General features: G+C 40.3%; 1 long non-coding RNA gene across 3 annotated transcripts; it reads left to right on the forward strand.

The window, feature by feature from the left end:
- Nucleotides 1-1114: 1114 nt before the first annotated feature.
- Nucleotides 1115-20495, forward strand: LOC112074021 (uncharacterized). 3 transcript variants are annotated; one of them, XR_002894662.2, is made up of 6 exons: nt 1115-1384; nt 1787-1873; nt 1964-2196; nt 18424-18986; nt 19098-19272; nt 19382-20495. It is a non-coding gene; the product is annotated as an uncharacterized lncRNA (long non-coding RNA). The 3 variants fall into 3 exon arrangements; XR_002894663.2 differs by having other exon boundaries at nt 1118-1384; nt 18424-18531; nt 18908-19272; nt 19382-20489; XR_002894661.2 differs by having other exon boundaries at nt 1116-1384; nt 18424-19272; nt 19382-20494.
- Nucleotides 20496-21763: the final 1268 nt, after the last annotated feature.

The following is a 21763-nucleotide window of genomic DNA, read 5'->3' on the forward strand; positions in this document are numbered from 1 at the left end:
TTTTGGCACTTCCCCTTGTCTTACTCAGTACTTTTCCATAACCAAAGTTCCTATTCACCCTTCATTGACCCTTAAAACTTCTTGTGGGCAGGGGCCAGCATTTTCACTTTCGGAAAAATAGCATGCAGAAATTCAACTGCCTGCTACTCATCCCCAGAATATAAGATATGTATATTATTAGTAGATTTGGATAGAAAACACTCTGAAGTTTCTAAAACTGTTTGAATCATATCTGTGAGAATAACAGAACTTATGTAGCAGGCAAAACCCTGAGGACAAACCATACAGAATTTGTATTTTTTTGATGTCACTGTCTTTTCAATTAAGTTTTTTAGAGACACCAGATTTCTAATGGACTTGCTTGCAGTTCCTACCGCTTCCACTGGATGTCACCAGTCCTTGGAATTTGGTTGAGGTTATTCCTTTGTGTACTGAAGAAGTAGGGCTATCGTAAATGAGGGTCACATGAAGGAAATTCTTTGAGAGAGCCACGTTACGAAAAAAGTTGCGTCAGTTTGTTTTCTTTTGTATTGGACACAGATCATCCCGTCTTCAAATTGATCGATTATTAACGTTTAAAAATACCTAACGTTGTATTACAAAATTAGTTTGAAATGTTTTGGTGAAGTTTACATGTAACTTTTGATATATTTTGTGGCGATAGTGGCGATAGTTGGAAGCTGTGTTTTTCTGGATGAAACGGTCCAAATAAATTGACATTTTGGATATATATCGACGGAATTAATTCGAACAAAAGGACCATTTGTGATGTTTATGGGACATATTGGAGTGCCAACAAAATAATTTTGTCAAAGGTAAGGCATGATTTATATTTTATTTCTGCGTTTTGTGTCGTGCTTGCAGTGTTGAAATATGCTACTCTGTTTGTTTACTGTTGTGCTGTCATCAGATCATAGCATCTTATGCTTTTGCCGAAAAGCCTTTTTGAAATCTGACATGTTGGCTGGATTCACAACGAGTGTAGCTTTAATTTGGTATCTTACATGTGTGATTTAATGAAAGTTTGATTTTTATATCATGTTATTTGAATATGGCGTGCTGTATTTTCCCTGGCTATTGGCCGGCCCCAGAGGGGTTAACATATACATTTCTTATATGTGTAAAGTAATCAATACGTTCTAATATGATGACAGGAATATGTATATTTCAAGCCAGAATCCAACAGGTGGAAAAGTGAATGTTTCTCTGTCTCTCAACTTCATAATTGCATTGATGTCAGTGGAGTCATGTTTGTAACTTGCCCTATGTTTGACAGCCACACTTTAGGATAGTCAGACAGGGCAGACGGGGAATCTCCAGAAGAAGATTGAGGGTCTTTACCTCAGTGTGAAACAGAGGAAACACTACCTCTACCGTTTGACAGGTAAGCCCCAACAACAATATGACCTAAAACACATTATTAATCAAGCAGTAAAACTGATTTGTGAAAGAAAATGCATTTGTCATACACATCAGACCATGTTTATGATCAAATGTAGGCATGACATGTTATTCATTGATCTAATGCAAAACATTTCATTAAACTGAGAAATTATGTGACCATAAACAACAGATTATCTTGTGAGCCACAACTCTGCATGCCTTGTACAGTATATCATAATTCTATGAAATATCTGTCAGAGTGGATTCTCATCTCTTCACCCATTAGACACAGTTATACTAAGTCATACTTAAGTTCCCCACAATTTTTAATGCATCAGTATTTACAGTCCAATATATTTAACAATTTATTTGTGATTCTTTTGCGTCACATTTTGGTTTCTAGTTTCTTTTGTCCATGGTTGTGCCACAGCTGTGTGGTTGCGCTCTGACAGTGACAAGTGGCAAGCAGGACATCCTGATTGAATAAAAAGTAAATATGTGMTTTTTAAGGACTTTACTTCTATTTACATGTTTTTAAATCATGTAATTAATTACTTCCTAATAATTACTACTGACTCAGGCTGCTACAACCTGTCCCTACCTACTCTGAACTGCTCCGGGTGTCTTAGACATTGGACAGTGGGGCTGGACGAACTTGTAAAGAGTGGCTACTGGCCAGCCACCGTGACACACCAGACCATCTTCACAGTGGACCTCTTCAGGTCATTTGAAGACATGAAGGTGTTGGCCCCAGGAAGCTGCCCTCAAGCCTTTGTGTGAATGCTTGATGGAAGAACAAAGCACTTTGGCAGGGTAAGTGTGTATATACTGTACTAATCACATGATAATTTTAATGAAATAGCGGTTAATATTTGTCCCTAATATAAAAATTCCACCTACTTATACCTCTGTATGTTTAGCATGTTATTAGAGTGGAAAGATATGTGGTGACACATTCCAGAAGGCATTCCTTGAGAGGACTTACGGCACGGCTTGAAATAGACAAGTCTTATGGAAGCGATCTCATCCAATGTCCTGCCTGGATGGGATGGAAATCGCAAGCAATAACGCTTCCATAAAGCCTCAAGGCTTGTACTACCTTATGTGTTGGATGTTTTGTTCAGGGTATAATTTACCTTCTTAAAGTGCATGCTGTTCTTCTTTTTGTAATGAAGTATATGTTTGTGGTGATTGTGGTGGTTAATTTCTGTATTACCTAATGAGGAAAGAGACAAACTTCACACACCAGTCAGAGTTATACTTAAACTACATCTTTAATAATAAGAGGTTTGCAATAGCACTGACTTTCAACAATTCGCCATTTCTAATGAACCGTTGAGAGTGTCAACACAATGGCTACTGAGATCTTTTATAGCAACGATCCACCCCCCTAGTCAACATGACAAACCACAGATATTAGGAACAGTTCACAAAGGAAGAGTTTTACTTGAGAGAGGAGTATCCCATAGCCAGATAGCATTCATTATAAATTATCGTTCAGTTTGGTCCCTAAGACGAGTTTCTAATCTCGTTCCTGGTACTTCATAGCACAAAAACACCAACTCATCCAATGGCATACATCAATTGTCAACTCTAGATTCTCCCATCTCAAGTAAAACCCCTTCTTGACCCCTCTCCTGGACAAGCTCACTGAGGGGAGTGAGCCTCTAGGTCATACTATCCCAGGATAAGTGCAACATCAGAGAGGACATACAATGGTTCCAGACACTGCCATACACCACCCCCAATAGAAAAGGAGGTAGTGACTTGCGCACAGACATTGTGGAGACAAGTAATTGGTTCCCCATTAATCACGCCATCCCTTCACATGGTTTAAGAATAGGTAAAGACACATTCACATATGAAAACCATGTTACATCCGGTCCTATTCCCTTTCTGATATTCTGCATAGCACCAAGGACATGTGAAAGACAAGCCTCTCCCCTCTCTGGGCCCCAAGTAACTGAGCCCCAGCTGAGGGAAGAAGTGCAACTGCCAACACCAGAGTCCAAAGGGATATATTCGCGTTGGACTAGTAACCGAAAGGTTGCAAGATCGAATCCCCGAGCTGACAAGGTACAGATCTGTCGTTCTGCCCCTGAACAGGCAGTTAACCCACTGTTCCTAGGCCGTCATTGAAAATAAGAATTTGTTCTTAACTGACTTGCCTAGTAAAATAAAGGTAAAATAAAAATAAAAATAAAATAACAAATATATCACATAAGCATATTATGCAGATAAGACATCTTAATTATCTATGTTACCCAACTAATTCTGATTCATCCGCCACATGATATATTTCAGTTGGTGTAAATTTCAGAAGATTAATTGTCAACTAAAAGTTCATTTTCCATTAAGAAAATTTGTGGGACAGTGATTTGTTTTTTTTGCTTTTTCCAAATCCCTCTGAGACACACACAGACACATACACAGAGAGGTTGGAGCAACACGATCAGATGACTGGGATTTGAGCCAGCAACCCACCACTCTAGGCTACTTAACTTCTCTAGGGTAAGGGGCAGCATTTTCACGTTTGGATGAAAAGCATACCCAAATTCAACTGCCAGCTTCTCATACCCAGGAGATAAGATATTCATATCATTAGTAGATTTGGATAGAAAACACTCTGAAGTTTCTAAAACTGTTTGAATCATGTCTGTGAGTATAACAGAACTTATTTAGCAGGCGAAACCCAGAGGACAAACCATTCAGATTTTTTTTATTTTTAGGTCACTGTCTTTTCAATGAGTTTTCATTGGGAAACCAGATTTCTGAGCGAATTGCTTGCAATTCCTACGGCTTCCACTGGATGTCAACAGTCCTTAGAAATAGGTTGAGGTTATTCCTTTGTGTATAAATAAATACGGCCATCTTGAAGTCGAGTCACTCCAGGTGTCCTGGACATGCGCTTCAATCAAACAGAAGGCATGCTACATTTCGTTTTAATCCTGTATTGAACACAGATCATCCCGTCTTCAATTTTATCGATTATTAACGTAAAAAAAATACATAAAATACCTAAAACAAAATACCTTTTTTGGCAAAGTTTACAGGTAACCTTTGAGATATCTCGTTTGAGCAAGTTGGAACCTGTGTTTTTCTGGATCAAACGCGCCAAATAAATGGACATTTTGGATACATATATCGACTGAATTAATCGAACAAAAGGACCATTTGTGATGTTTATGGGACATATTGGAGTGCCAACAACAGAAGCTCATCAAAGGTAAGGCATGAATTATATTTTTATTTCTGCATTTTGTGTCGCGCCTGCAGGGTTAAAATATGCTCCTCTCTTTGTTTACTATTGTGCTATTCTCAGATAATAGCATCGTATGCTTTCGCCGAAAAGCCTATTTAAATTCTGACATGTTGGCTGGATTCACAACCAGTGTAGCTATAATTTGGTATCTTTCGTGTGTGATTTAATGAACGTTTGATTTTATAGTAATTTTCATAGTAATTAATTTGAATATGGCGCTCTACAATTTCTCAGGCTTTTTGCCAAGTGAGACAGTAGCATCTTGCCTAAACTCAGATTTTTGGATATAAACATGAACTTTACCGAACAAAAAATACATGTATTGTGTAACATGAAGTCCTATGAGTGTCTTCTGATGAAGATCATCAAAGGTTAGTGATTAATTTGATCTCTTTCTGCTTTTTGTTACTGCTTTTTGTTACTGCTCTCTTTAGCTGGAAAAATGGCTGTCTTTTTCTGTGACTTGACTCATACCTAACATAATCGTTTGGTGTGCTTTCGTCGTAAAACCTTTTTGAAATCGGACACTTTGGCTGGATTTACAACAAGTGTAGCTTTAAAATGGTGTAAAATACTTGTATATTTATGGGATTTCTGTTGTTTTGAATTTGGCGCCCTGCAGTTTCACTGGCTGTTGATGAGGTGGGACGCTACCATCCCACATACCCTAGAGAAGTTAACACATCTTGGCGGATTAGTTTGATGTATCAATTTGTGATGTAATCTTGCGGTCTGACTCTCTATTTAGTGTTGAGAAGTGTAAAGGGTTGCGTCAATCAAATCTGGTATCAGGATAAAATGTGATTCAGAGTCACCGAATATACTTTAAGTATTTTTATTTAACATAAGCTCAGAATGGTAAATGCAATTTTCGTATATACGGGTTCACTGTATCACCACGCAGTGTAAAGCAGAGAACTGACTGAAATAGTACAGACATCTTCTTTTATACTGTGACAGAGGCAGTTCCAACTTTAGAGTTGGRCTGTCACAGTAGAGGCTTAGCGTGGTTTAAACTTGCTAGCCTATTGGTGATGCCCAGGCTGGTCCCAGCCTCACAGCACACAGGATCCAGATATCCGGAAGTGTTTGTTGTGAAGATTGAGCTGAGTTGTCGGTTGCTACATTACTCAGTTCCTGTTTTCTTGTTATTCAGTCATTCTCCATCTTGTCTTAACCTTGTGGTTAGCACAGTCGACACCCTAGATTAGCAACAGCTTTACTGCATTCCCGCTATGTTTGTGCAACACTATAATAGCTGGGTTAGCAACACACTATGTTTTGTGATTAACATGTCCTATTTCTATAAGGCATATATTTTTGTTAAAAAGAGAACATAACCATCCTTCACAATCCCCCTTTTTACACCCCTTGCGGGTGTAAATACTAAGAAAAAGATACCATCACGTTCAATGATCGAGACACACATACCAGGTTGTAGTTAAACCCGGGAACTTTAAACCCTTAAAGACTATTCAGAACACAGCTCTAGTTTATTGGTGTTTCTATGATTCCCCCTTTTGACACCCGCTAGGGTGTCACTCACCAAAAACAACATTATTAATTTTACAAAACTTTATTGATATTAGAAAACACAGAGTAAAACATTATAAACCATCTGGTCCTCCCTGCTACACCTATCCTGTACCAGGTGGGCTCCTTGCCACCCAGGAACTTTAAACCTTCATATAAGGGAGGACAACATGTATGTTAGTTTCATCACGCTGCTGTTTGTTAACTTCTGTCATTCCACAACCTCACCCACAGCAAACCAGGGGTCATCCTCAGTCAACCCCATTTTTCTCCGGAAGTTAGACTCAGTGTCAGCATCTCCTTCCGGAGCATCAAGCAATGGCATCATACCTGAAGCCCGCGCCACATCTGTAATAGATTTCTTCAAACAGGGTATGATGCAAGCAGCACAGCACATCAGCATAAGGAATACAACAACGAGGGTCAGAAACCCAGTAACCAGACCAGCCACCCAGCCAGGAGAACAGTCCCCCCTCCTCCACTCCAGCCAAGCCCTTCATTTCCACAGATAGTTATCTAGACCACTTAGAGCTTTTGAAATGCTTCCAGCAGGGCTGYTGTTATTAGGGATGAAAGTACAGCATTGTTCCCCAACCATTTTACAGACCCCACCCTGACTGGCAAGGAGCATGTCCAAAGCTAGCCTATTCTGCCTGGCAGTTCTAGAGGTAGCCTCCAATTGTTCAGCCATACCTGTGAGTGCAGTGTGGGTGTAATTAACAAACCGTTGCTGATTGTAATAGATATAAGTGATCCAGCCAGTTTGTTTAGCATCAACAATGGCTGGGCCAATAATGGGCAATAAGTACCACAGGCCATCATTCCAGTTTAGTGCCTGGAATTCGTGAGGGACCCCTATTGGGACCCCCAACAGGTTGGTGTGGATGTTATCTGTCCCCTCGGACCAAGGAGCATCACGTTTCTGTCTCCTACTGGGTTGGTCACGTATGTCCCCCCTGGGTGGATCCTAGAAGCTGGTTAGCTGTAACTTCAATAATGGTTAGCGGTATTATTAGACTGGCTAAGGTGCACGTACCCTGCCATTCGCCTTTCAGAATAGGTGTTAAGCGCCTGTTTGGTCCACATATCCYCCATACGTCAGCAACGCCTCTAGTTTGGTTCAGCCCTTCAACTGGCCAGGTAGCATTAATGGTTACATTACTGATGCAATCAGCTTCAGGGAGCCGCCCATAGTGTATACCCCTACCTGTACCAGTGATACAGCTGTAGTTTCCCCCATATGCCTTAACACCCCACGGGGCCTTCTGGGGAGGAACTTCTGTACTGGGTTCAATATTTTAGTTGGTGGATTTGGAGTTGGACCTGGAGTGGTGGTGTAGTTCGACTGGATCTGTCTCTGTCTGGCTGGTGATGGTTTTGGCAGCACTGTTATGGTAATCATCCCCATCGTATCCGCCACGTTTCTTTCCTATCCCCGGGTATAGGTACCTGCATCAGAGAGCTTAATAGACTTGACAGTTAGTAGGATTTCATCACCTTTACATGGTTCTTGCGTATTCCCAGACCCACCCCATAAGATAGACATTCTATCTACTTTTGAAGTATCCCCTACACTATATGGATAACCAACTCCAGTGTTGGTTATCATGTAATCCCAATACGGACACCCTCCCCCATTACACAGGTACACTGGCACCCTCCTATACACAGGTGTTAAAACCAAACATTTTGGCTCAATTCTCCTGGTTCCACAAATATCTCAATTTCTTCCCTGCTTATCCAGATTAAGTGATCCTTCATGCTTGGTTAATACAAAATCCTCCTCGTCTAAACTATGGGTCAGGTTACCATCTTTAGCCTTCTCGGGGGGCCCATGGTGTATCAGGAATATGGCTCCCACAATCAGACAGCTCAGAACGATCAGCACTCCTGTAAAGCCCCACCCTCTCCCAGAGAACATATCAGCAGTCAGAGGCCAGACCATACTTCCACTTCTATGAACGTACACAGAGGACGGGGTCAGGGAAAGTTTCATTAGAGAGTTAACCCCCGAGCCCTATTAGCTACGGTTCTTCTCCTTAACTCTGTGATGGTTCGGCAGTGTCAGTGTGTCTTACCCTCCTACAATGTGTGATATGCCCCCAGGTAGCTCTTTCAGCTATTCTCACCGCAAAGGCTGTCACCAGGAATACTTGGTATGGCCCCTCCCAACGGGGCTGCATTCCACCTATTCTCCTCATGGACTGGATTGCATGAATCACCTTCTCCTGTAATTCACCTGTAGTGCATAAAATCTTGGACATACAGGTTTGGTTAACAAACAATTTCTCATTTATTCTATCTGATTATATCTTCTTCTTTGCCTACCTGTTCTGGTCCCTAACTCTGTCATTCTATTTGTTCTATCTGATTAGCTAGAATGTCCTCCATTATTATCCTAGTAAACCAACTCTAGYGATAATATATTGACCTAATATTTCAGTTACCATACTCGTGTCCGCCAAGTAAGTTGGGAACGCTATATATATAGAATTAAAAAATATATATTTTTAACTAATAGGCCACACCACAAAGTGCCCCATTCCATCCCCCTTTTGATACATGGCTCCGCCCTTGTATCAATACTGGCGCAAATCTAACAATTCTCTGTCAAGGGTCTTATCTACTTTAACCTGTCTAGCCCCGGGGTTCCGCTAGCAGAACTCCTCCCACATTCCACTGAAAAGGCAGAGCGCGAAATTCAAAACATATTTTTTTGAAATATTTAACTTTCACACATTAAAACCTTTTGTCAATAGGGGGTGCTGTTAGCGCTTCTTCTTTTTTGCCTCTCCAAATTAAACTGCCTCGTAATCAATTCTTGCTCGTACAATATGCATATTATTGTTATTATTGGATAGAAAACACTCTCTAGTTTCTATAACCGTTGGAATTATGTCTCTGAATGGAACAGAACTCATTCTACAGCACTTTTCCTGACAGGGAGTGAGATTTCAGAAATCTTGGCCTCTGGTCCCAGGTCAGTTTTAATGTCCCTGTGAATGCTATGAGGATACAAACACTGCCTACGCCTTCCTCTAGATGTCAGTAAGTGGTGACAATTTGAATGGAGTCGATTGCGCAATCAGGGCCTGTATAAAACACCACAGACCGGAAGGACCTTTCTTTCGGACCCTGCGCCTGACGCACAATGAACGTCGGACTGGCCTCTTTCCAAGCCTTGGTTTAGCCAGTAATATATCGCCGGTCATGTTTTTACTCGTTATAGGTGTTAAAAACATCATAAGGTTAGTTAATTTAAACCGTTTAAGCAATTTATATCCGTTTAGTGCGATTTTGAGGCAATTTATTTTGACGTCCTTCCATGAGCTGGGCACTTTTCCTGTACATACCGAACGTTAGTGGCTATTTCGACGGGACAAGAGGACATCTTTCGACCAAAAGACGATAAGACGCGAGAAAGGATACATTGCCCAAGAATCTGATGGAAGAACAGCTCAAAGTAAGAACTATTTATGATGATAAATCGCTGTTCTGTTGAAAAATGTTAAACGCATATATCGCCATCTTGTTTTTGTGTAGCTTCGCTTTGGCGGACCCGGTATTGGCACAGATTAAGATCATTTTTAGAATGTAGATTCACGATTGCATTTAAGAACTATTTTATCTTTCGATTCATCGTCAACCCTGTATTTTAGTAAGTTTATGATTAGTTATAGATTGACTAGATCACTCTCAAGATGGGCCGACATTTTCAAGCCCAGTTTTGCTACTATTTCTTCATTGTATAACCACGTGTTTTTTGTGGCTTAAATATGCACATTTCGAACAAACTCTATATGTATGTTGTAAGTATGATGTTACAGGGTGTCATCGGAAGAATTTCTGAGAAGGTTAGTGAAAGAATTATATATTGTTTGTGTGATGAAAACGTTATCCTCCCTGGTGCCTTGAATTCATGCTGGGGTAACGTTTGCACATGGTGTATGCTAATATAACGATTTATTGTGTTTTCGCGTGTAAAACGCTATGCAAAATCTGAAATATTGTCTGAATTCACAAGATCTGTGTGTCTTCATTATAGCTTTGGTCTATTTTTTATGAAATGTTTATGATGAGTAGAATGAGTTGGTATTACACGTTGCTCTCTGTAGTAATTCTAGTCGCTTTGGGGAGATTTGTGAGGTGGCTGCAATGGCAAACTTAATGATTTATACTGAATATGCACATTTTTCTAACAAACTTTGCAGAGTTATACAATAAATGTTAATAGGCTGTCATCTGATTGAGGTTTTTCTTGTTAGTGGTATTTATTTCGTTATTTGGTTCGATTGGTGATAAGCTAGTGATGGAGTTGGAAAAATAGTGGAGTAAAAAAAAATGGTGTTTTTTGCTAACGTGGTTAGCTAATAGATTTACATATTGTGTCTTCCCTGTAAAACATTTTAAAAATCAAAGATGGTGGCTAGTTCACAAGAAGTGTATCTTTCATCATTGGTGTCTTGACTTGTGATTTAATGATATTTAGATGCTACAATTTACTTGTGGACGCTATCTAGCTTATTGCTAGTCAGTGGAGGGTGGGTGGGGGGTGCTCCCGGATCCGGGATGAGTACCAAGTAAAAGTTAACAAGTCCAATACAGCAAATGAAAGATAAACATCTTGTGAATCCAGTCAACATGTCCGATTTTTAAAATGTTTTACAGCGAAAACACCACGTATATTTATGTTAGCTCACCACCAAATACAAAAAAGCACAGACATGTCTTTCACAGCACAGGTAGCATGCAGAAAACCAACCAAACTAACCAAGACCCAACCAAACTATCCAAGAAACAACTTCATCAGATGACAGTCCTATAACATGTTACACAATAAATCGATGTTTTGTTCGAAAAATGTGCATATTTGAGCTATAAATCAGTTTTACATTGCAACTACCATCACAGCTACCGTCACAAATAGCACCAAAGCAGCCAGAGTAATTATAGAGACCAACGTGGAATACCTAAATACTCATCATAAAACATTTCTGAAAAATGCATGGTGTACAGCAAATGAAAGACAAGCATCTTGTGAATCCAGCCAATATTTCAGATTTCTTAAGTGTTTTACAGCGAAAACACAATATAGCATTATATTAGCTTACCACAATAGCCAGAAACACAAGCCATTTACCAGCAGCAAAAGTTAGCGATCGTAACAAACCAGCAAAAGATATATAATTTTTGACTAACCTTGATAAGCTTCATCAGATGACAGTCCTATAACATCAGGTTATACATACACTTATGTTTTGTTCGAAAATGTGCATATTTAGAGCTGAAATTTTTATTTTTATTTATTTTACCGTTATTTTACCAGGTAAGTTGACTGAGAACATGTTCTCATTTGCAGCAACGACCTGGGGAATAGTTACAGGGGAGATGAATGAGCCAATTGTAAATCAGTGGTTATACATTGTGCTAACGAAGCATCTTTTTCCCAGAATGTGCGGATATTTTTCTAAAACTCACCTATTCTGAACAAATAACTATTCATAAACATGACTAAAAAATACATGTTGTATAGGAAATGATAGATACACTAGTTCTTAATGCAATCGCCGTGTTAGAATTCTAAAAATAACTTCATTACGACATCCAGCTTACGTTATAGTGAGAGCGTGCCCAAAATCTGGGAGCTAACTAATAGTACACATGTTCGACAGATATATGAAATAGCATCATAAAATGGGTCCTACTTTTGATGATCTTCCATCAGAATGTTGTACAAGGGGTCCTTTGTCGGGAACAATCGTTGTTTGGTTTTATAATGGCATTTTTCCCTCTCAAATGAGCAAGCAAAACTAGCCAAGTGGCGCTAAGCTCTCCTTCTTCACCAAACGCAAAGAACGCAACACGTCTAAACTCCCGAAAAAATTTCAATAATCTAATAAAACTATATTGAAAAAAAATACTTTACGATGATATCTTAACATTTATCAAATAAAATCAAAGCCGGAGATATAAGACGTCTACAACGATTGCTTTTCAGAAGCCAATACTGGTGACCTTTATGCGCTTCCTGAACAAAGGAATTCTGGGGTCATGTCATTCCAAGCTSTCTCTTTTGACCATAGAAAGAGATTGAGACCCCATTTCACCTCTCACAGCCTATTGACATCTAGTGGAAGGCGTATGAAGTGCATGTATAGTCATAAATCTCAAGCAAAATGATAGGGAGGCCCTGGAACAGAGCCTCGATTTGAGATTTTTCACTTTCTGACAGGAAGTTTGCTGCAAAATGAGTTCTGTTTTACTCACAGATATAATTCAAACGGTTTTAGAAACTTGAGAGTGTTTTCTATCCAATAGTAATAATAATATGCAAATTGTACAAGCAAGAATAGAGTACGAGGCCGTTTAAATTGGGCACGATTTTCCCCCAAAGTGTAAATAGCGCCCTCTATCCTCAACAGATTTTAAGAATTATCTGTGCTGCTTTGTATGGTCTACTTTTTTATTTCACAGGCCCTAGTCAATGCTACTATTTCAGCCTGTTGTGCTAAACTTTCTCCTCTCTGCTCTCAAACCTTCAAGGTCTCAGCAGTGCGGGAGGGCCCCTCTGTCTGCCCTTTCCCCTATCTGACTGTAGCTTGTCTGTCTTATCAGTCAGTAACAGCTATGTGTTGTTTCCAAACATTAACTAAGTGTCTCACTGTTTGGCTTTATCTGAACTGATGGAATTAAACAAAAACATGTCTATGGTGGCAATTTCTAAAGTCCTTACATAGGATCGAGATAACCTTATTTAACCTATCAATAATCCTGAATCACCACAGATGTCATATATCCTTGTCATCTTTCTACTATTTAAATACAAATGTCCACATGAATTGATAAAGCCAAAATACTGCTAAATATAGCATATGTTTTCTGTACTAATGAAATCTCTCCTTCGGGAGTCCACTGTATTTTATCTAACAATAACCTGGGTTAATCTTAAATCAGTCTCATCAATAATTTAATATATATTGCATGAGATCCATTATCTACAGTAATTTACCATCCCTAAGAACTGGAACATTTTTCTTTTCATAATTAAATTTAATGCTTATAAAATCACTATGTTCCTACCTTCATCTTTTTCTCTGCCCTGTTGGTTTAAAATATGTCCTATATACTTAACATGAGTCTACCTTTTTTTTAAATGTATCCTAACTAATTTTCTCAAATTATTCATCTAAGAAAATATAATACACTATAATATTAATTTCACCACCTTGTTGTATTAAATTACCTTAAACTCAGTATTACCAATGACCTTAGATTCTCCATCCAAATGGCTTTCCAATGAGGCTGATCAGACCACAATGGAAAGTTATGATAGAAGCATAAGTCATACTACCACTTCAAAGAAGTGTTCCTTACTATATTAAACATATACATGCCTCAAAAAAATAAAGGGAACACTTAAACAACACATGTACTCCAAGTCAATCACACTTCTGTGAAATCCAACTGTCCACTTAGGAAGCAACACTGATTGACAATAAATTTCACATGCTGTTGTGCAAATGAATAGACAAAAGGTTGGAAATTATAGCAATTAGCAAGACACCCCCAATAAAGGAGTGATTCTGCAGGTGGTGACCACAGGACCACTTCTCAGTTCCTATGCTCCTGGCTGATGTTTGGTCACTTTTGAATGCTGGCGGCTTTCACTCTAGTGGTTAGCATGAGACGGAGTCTACGAACCCACACAAGTGACTCAGGTAGTGCAGGCTCATCCAGGATGTCCAATGGCGAAGCGGTGCATAAGGTTGTTGCTGTGTCTGTCAGCGTAGTGTCCAGGCATGGAGGCGCTACCAGAGACAAGCCAGTACATCAGCGGAACATTCAGGAGGCCGGAGAGTGCAACAACCCAGCAAGAGGGACCTGACTCCGCCTTGTGCAAGGAGGAGCAGGTGGCAGGCACTGCCAGAGGCCCTGCAAATGACCTCCAGCAGGCCACCAAAGTCATGTGTGCCGCTCAAACAGTCAAACAGACTCCATGAGTGGTATGAGGGCCCGACGTCCACATGGCGTTGTGCTAACAGCCCCAACACCGTGTCAGGACGTTTGGCATTTAGCCACGAGAACACCAAGGATTGGCCAAATTCGCACTTGCGCCCTGTGCTCTTCACAGATGAAAGCAAGTCACATGACACATGAGCACATGTGACAGACGTGACATGAGTCTGGAACGCCGTGGGAGAAGCGTGTCTGCTGCTGCCAACATCCTCCAGCATGGACCGGTTTGGCGGACCTGGGTCAAGTCATGGTGTGGGTGGCATTTCTTTGGGGGCCGCACACCCCACAGCCCTCCCGCACATCCCTCCTTCTGACTTGCCATTAGGTTACCAAATGAGATCTTCAGACCCCTATGTTGAGACCATTATGCTGGTGCGGTTGCCCTGGGTTCCTCCTAATGCAGACAAGCCCTAACCTCATGTGGCTGGAGTGTTCAGCAGTTCCTGCAAGAGGAAGGCATTGATGCTATGGACTGGCCCGCCCGTTCCCCAGACCTGAATCCAATTGAGCACATCTGGGACATCATGTCTCGCTCCATCCACCAACGCCACGTTGCACCACAGACTGTCCATCCGCCACCTCATCAGGAGCATGCCCAGGCATTGTAGGGAGGTCATACAGGCACGTGGAGGCCACACACACTACTGAGCCTCATTTTGACTTGTTTTAAGGACATTATATCAAAGTTGGATCAGCGTGTAGTGTGGTTTTCCACTTTAATTTTGAGTGTGACTCCAAATCCAGACCTCCATGGGTTAATAAATTTGATTTACATTGATCATTTTTGTGTGATTTTGTTGTCAGCACATTCAACTATGTAAAGAAAAAAGTATTTAATAAGAATATTTCATTCATTCAGATCTAGGATGTGTTATTTTAGTGTTCCCTTTATTTTTTTGAGCAGTGTATTTAAAATTTTATCAATCATATAATTTGGTCACTTACATCAAACAGGTGCCTCACAAAATAAATGTGGAAAATGCCAATGTGCACAACTTTAGTTATTCACAATAGGTGTCTGCTTACCTTTTTAGTTGACCGGTCTAGTTTGTGAGACACACCGTCCGACGACAGCAATGGTCAATCTGCCGGACAGTTTTCCAGCGAAGTCCTGCAACCAGATCACGTCGGGGTCACCATGTAAAGGGTTGCGTCAATCAAATCTGGTATCAGGATAAAATGTGATTCAGAGTCACCGAATATACTTTAAGTATTTTTATTTAACACAAGCGATAAATGGTAAATGCAATTTTCGTATATACGGGTTCACTGTATCACCACGCAGGGTAAAGCAGAGAACTGACTGAAATAGTACAGACATCTTCTTTTATACTGTGACAGAAGTAGTTCCAACTTTAGAGTTGGCCTGTCACAGTAGAGGCTTAGCGTGGTTTAAACTTGCTAGCCTATCGGTGGTGCCCAGGCTGGTCCCAGCCTCACAGCACACAGGATCCAGATATCCGGAAGTGTTTGTTGTGAAGATTGAGCTGAATTGTCGGTTGCTACATTGCTCAGTTCCTGTTTTCTTGTTATTCAGTCATTTTCCATCTTGTCTCAACCTTGTGGTTAGCACAGTCGACACCCTAGATTAGCAACAGCTTTACTGCATTCCCGCTATGTTTGTGCAACACTATAATAGCTGGGTTAGCAACACACTATGTTTTGTGATTACATGTCCTATTTCTATAAGGCATATATTTTTGTTAAAAAGAGAACAAAACCATCCTTCACAGAAGGGCTTCTATGATGGTGTCTTCCGAGCGAAAGTCGATGATGTGATCGTTCGTCAAACATGTCCATACAAGACCAATCATTTATCCATTCTCACAGTTTCTATAACATAGCTTAATGTCACCCAGTTTAGAACTTGTTTCTTTTAAGTTAATCTCTGAACATCACCGTGATTTTCATGTTGTAGACGCCAGGCAAAGGAGTGTGTCTCACGTCAGAGTGGACAGCGGCCAAAAAGACGTCAGGAAATGAATCTGCCAAAGTTGAGGAGGGCCTTGAGATAGCAGTTTGCCGACACGACGTGCTCCTCAAGGCCCTGGACATGGACAGAGGCAAGATATACTGTATGCATCTGCAATGTACTTGCAGAAAGAGCTGTCTTCTGCTGGAACGGCGGGCTTTTTATGCTGCTGTGTTGCATGCAAATACTAGCCATATTTGCAGAAAGTTGTGCAGGCGTGTCCAGAGTTGGAAGAGCTTCTAAAAATACACCCTCTCCTTTCCGTTATGCGCTTGTCTATTTAAATAAAGGTTAAATAAAATACAAAATAAACACAACCAGAGAGGAAGTCGAACAGGTGAACAGTTTTATGTCCAGAGCTGCTGTCATGACAAAGTACATGTCCAAGGCTGGTAAGTGTATTATAATAACATAACTAATGCTGAAGAAGGTTTAGGATTGAAACATAATTCCCTTAAAAATGTTGAACTACTAAATTGTCCTTTATATTTCAGCTCCAGCACACTTCAATTAATATGATAAACCTAATTGCCCCTCTCCTGGACTGTCACCTTGCCACGTTGGAGAGGCTTGCGTACTCCAATGACTCTGAGCACTAAGCCGGAGGGGGTTAATACTCCCGGCAGGTGCAACCAAGCCGGCCAGGTTGAAGGGTAGGAGGCAGACAAAGCAGTCCATGGTCCTCCTTGTTGGGGGTTGGGCGTGGGGCTAACTACCACACCCCGGAAAGAAACAGAAACATTTGTGAATGGAAAATAAATTGCCCCATAGCAGGACATTTTTTTGGACACATGTTACTGCTAAAGGGAGAAGCTGATAGTGAAGGACATTTACTTTTTGGGCTTAACTGATGATGCTACGATGATGTTACGTAATGTTCCTGTAATTGCAATCTTTACGTTGATTGGTTAGGCACACAGTAGTAAATAATTAGAATAGCTGACGGTTAAGAGAATTTTGTTTTTCATAAACTGAACTTCAATTAAAATACTCTCTGTTACTAAGKATTTGTAAGGTTCTTATTAAAATGAAACAGACAGAGGCCAGTCTACCATAGTCAGCATGTTTATTTACGAGAGCTCTCCCCATCCTTACATGTACATTGGTTTATATACCTCTCATTTCATCATAACTGTCCCTCCTCCTCTAAGACAATGACAATATAGTTCAGAAGTCTTCTCCATCTTATACATTGCCTGCCACCTGTTATACAATCTACTACAAGCCCAAGGTTTCTCCCCTCCCTGGGTGGGGAGATTTCCTTCCCTGTTATCAGTTCCACAGTGGTCATAAGTTGTCTGCCACAGTTCCTTGCCTGCTAACATCCCCTCTTTCTTATGGACAAACATTATTTATCATTATACAGAGACAGGGTAGAATTATTTTAGTTATAGATCTACGTTAAATGTACACATCATTTAGTCATTATTCATAAAATTCATAACACTGACTGAAGACATTTTCCCAACAGTACAGACAGACATTATCACACTACTGGCAATGGACTGGAATAAGAGGAAGTTGATGAGGTCCATCAGTGGCCTGAAGGTATTTTAGGTTCTGAACAAATAGAGCAAAAACTGAAACGTACAACCAGAAAAAGCTCAAACCAAGTTTAAATTGCCCCACAAGCATATATTTATACTTTCTGACTAGGCAGAGTTGACACCTTGCATGTCTACGATAAACACTCCTTCTCTGTTGTTAGGCAGAAACACAATAGGTTCCTCTCACTGGTATTGTCACGACCCTCATGGGTGTGGAAGTGTGTGTGTATGGGATAGGACTGTAGTCAGATGGTTTTCGGGGTGGGCCTCTATGGCCCCCCTCCCAGCAGTGTCTTCTCTCTTCAACTGCTGACCTTATATGGAGTTGAGTTCCTCATTCCTCATTGTCTTAGTTCCTCAGCAACTGGCCTGCCTTACCAGGAACTGAAACCAAACAGCTACCCTTTGCCTCCTTCCTTAGAAATGTTGAGCAATAACATGTTTGACCAGAATATCAACTTTTGGCACTTCCCCTTGTCTCACTCAGTACTTTTCCATACCCAAAGTTCCTACTCACCCTTCATTGACCCTTAACATGTACATTTCTTATACGTGTAAAGTAATCAATACGTTCTAATATGATGACAGGAATATGTATATTTCAAGCCAGAATCCAACAGGTGGAAAAGTGAATGTTTCTCTGTCTCTCAACTTCATAATTTCATTGATGTCAGTGGAGTCATGTTTGTAACTTGCCCTATGTTTGACAGCCACACTTCAGGATAGTCAGACAGGGCAGACGGGGAATCTCCAGAAGAAGATTGAGGGTCTTTACCTCAGTGTGAAACAGAGGAAACACTACCTCTACCGTTTGACAGGTAAGCCCCAACAACAATATGACCTCAAACACATTATTAATCAAGCAGTAAAACGAGTAAAATCACTACATGTTTATGTGGTCATCACCTATGTTTTTAATTGATATAATGCAAACATTTAATTAAACTCAGAATTTCTTGACCATCAACAGAGCATCTCGTGAGCCACAACTCTGCATGCCTTGTATAATGTTATAACTACATGACAACAAGTGCTTTATAAATGAGTACCTCTATAACGTATAGTCCTGTAATACTGTATATCTGTCTAATCACCCCTTTTTATTCTGACAATAACAAGAGTTATTGATTATGAGAAATTGTTGAGGTCAAAGCAGCCTTTACAGCTGCCATTGTTCAACTTTATGAGCATCAGGCAGAGTTTAGGCTCCCCACGGTGGATGAGGTGCTCAATATTGACAACTTTGTGTGGCCATGGGAGAGACTTGGCAACAGTAAGTATATGATTACACAAGGTATCTATTGTGATTGAAGATTAGCCTTCACCATCGCTGCAATCATTGCTGTTGTTCTGTTATATACCTCTGTGAGTTTACATCTCACAGGCAACAGCCATCTTGCCAAAAGAAGGCGATTTTCAACAGACATGTTGGTGAACAGACTGCAGGAGTAAGAGAGGATCCTGGTGCAGGAGATGAAGAGGCACTTGGGGAGCCCACAAAGAGCAGCGAGAACTCTGGAGGCACTGTCCCTACAGCTGCAAGATCAGAGGAAGTTGAGGTTTTTACTATTTTTGGATTTAACTTTTTGTCTTGCTTTACAAATACCGTACACACTATTTTGTGTAATGGATTTGTAAATAATATATTGCTTTACATGTGACTTTTAGGCAATGCAGTGGAGTTGTCAGAGGGAGGAAGGAATGGACTTCTCTGCCACCTGAAGGGAAGATTGAGTGAACTGACACAAGACCAAGTCAACACCACGAATAACTATCACAAGCTGATTCTGGGAGAAGGGTATATTTTTGATGACTCTGATGTAGATGTGAACTCAGATGAAGATAGATATAGATCCTATTGCTGAGAGCTCAGATGACGACTGCTATGCTTTCTGAAATCATACATCACCCCTGCCTCTTTCTCTCGGTCTCGCTCTCTCCCGTAGGAGAGGGAAAAGGCTGCCACTACCTCCCTTGGGAGCAGCCTGGTCTCCTGACGTTGACCTCTGACCCCTCACTTTCTGAACCCATCCAGGGAAATGTAATTTGCCTGATGACATGCTAGTGGAGAAGGAATGTGTCATTTCAGTGCATTTGTTGCCATGTTTCCTCTCCTCACCTAGCCTCCTAGATTTCTTCAAGTCCTAGACTATGGCAACATCATCAGCAACTCAGACTGTTGGTTGGGGACCTCTTTACTGAGGAATGTGGTTGTTCTTCATGATAGTTTTTTTGTATTTTCTTGGAGTATTATCTATGCTGCCGTGATTGGGATTTTTGTGTAATTGTGAGTTACAAAAGAGTCCTTGGTCTCAGTGGGACTGCTAAAATAGATAAATGTCTTAATAAATACACTACCGTTCAAAAGTTTGGTGTCACTTAGAAATGCCCTTGTTTTCCATGAAAACATACATGAAATGAGTTCAAAATTAATAGGAAACATATTCATGGAATGGGTACATCGAAAATCTCTTCCCAACTATTTTGCAATTTATATGGCACAGCTGTCAGTTTTTTGGTCCTTAAATTAAATTGGTATATGTTTTTATTTATCACACTTTTCTTTAACCATTTATGTTCTTTAATACAGGGCCGACATACAAGTTCCTTACTTTTTCCCCCCTTCTACTTGCCTCTTCCATTTTTGTGATAATGCTGCAATTAATTGGTTGTAATTTTGGGTAGAGCAGACATTTCCATACGTCTGTGTTAGCTGTATGTGTGACATAACTCCACAAGTGAAATTTATGATATCATTCAGTAAAATTATACATTTCTTCAACATTTCATAGAAAAATACTGTTTTTTTTATCAATTAGTATATTTGAGTTTAACCACAATATTTGTTGTATTATTTGTTCTGTCTTTTCAGGTGGATTAACCTGAAATTGCAACCAACTTTCTAAGGCTTGTTAAAAAAATTATGATATTTTGGAGATTATTTCTTTTTCAAACAACCGAAAGTGAGCATGTCACGATCGTCGTAACATTGAAGAGAAGGCGCAGCGTGATAACAATGGATTCTTCTTTTAATGAAACGAAACGAAGAACACTTGACAAACTAACAAAACAACAAACGAACGAACGTGACGCTATAAACAAATAGTGCTGACACAAACACTACACATAGACAATCACCCACGAACTACCTAATGAATATGGCTGCCTAAATATGGTTCCCAATCAGAGACAACGATAGACAGCTGTCTCTAATTGAGAACCAATCTAGGCAACCATAGACATACATACACCTAGACTAGACACTGCCCCATGAACATACAAAACCCCTAGACAATACAAAACACATAGAGTTGGGCAAAAAAGTATTTAGTCAGCCAGCAATTTCGCAAGTTCTCCCACTTAAAAAGATGAGAGAGGCCTGTAATTTTCATCATACGTACACTTCAACTATGACAGACAAAATGAGAAAAAAAAATCCAGAAAATCACATTGTAGCATTTTTAATGAATTTATTTGCAAATTATGGTGGAAAATAAGTATTTGGTCACCTACAAACAAGCAAGATTTCTGTCTCTCACAGACCTGTAACTTCTTCTTTAAGAGGCTCCTCTGTCCTCCACTCATTACCTGTATTAATTTCACCTGTTTGAACTTGTTATCAGTATAAAAGACACCTGTCCACAACCTCAAACGGTCACACTCCAAACTCCACTATGGCCAAGACCAAAGAGCTGTCAAAGGACACCAGAAACAAAATTGTAGACCTGCACTAGTCTGGGAAGACTGAATCTGCAATAGGTAAGCAGCTTGGTTTGAAGAAATCAACTGTGGGAGCAATTATTAGGAAATGGAAGACATACAAGACCACTGATAATCTCCCTCAATCTGGGGCTCCACGCAAGATCTCACCCCGTGGGGTCAAAATGATCACAAGAACGGTGAGCAAAAATCCCAGAACCACACGGGGGGACCTAGTGAATGACCTGCAGAGAGCGGGACCAAAGTAACAAAGCCTACCATCAGTAACACACTACGCCGCCAGGGACTCAAATCCTGCAGTGCCAGATGTGTCCCCCTGCTTAAGCCAGT

Source organism: Salvelinus sp. IW2-2015, unplaced genomic scaffold, assembly GCF_002910315.2.
Source record: "Salvelinus sp. IW2-2015 unplaced genomic scaffold, ASM291031v2 Un_scaffold2466, whole genome shotgun sequence".
Taxonomy (NCBI): Eukaryota; Metazoa; Chordata; class Actinopteri; order Salmoniformes; family Salmonidae; genus Salvelinus; species Salvelinus sp. IW2-2015.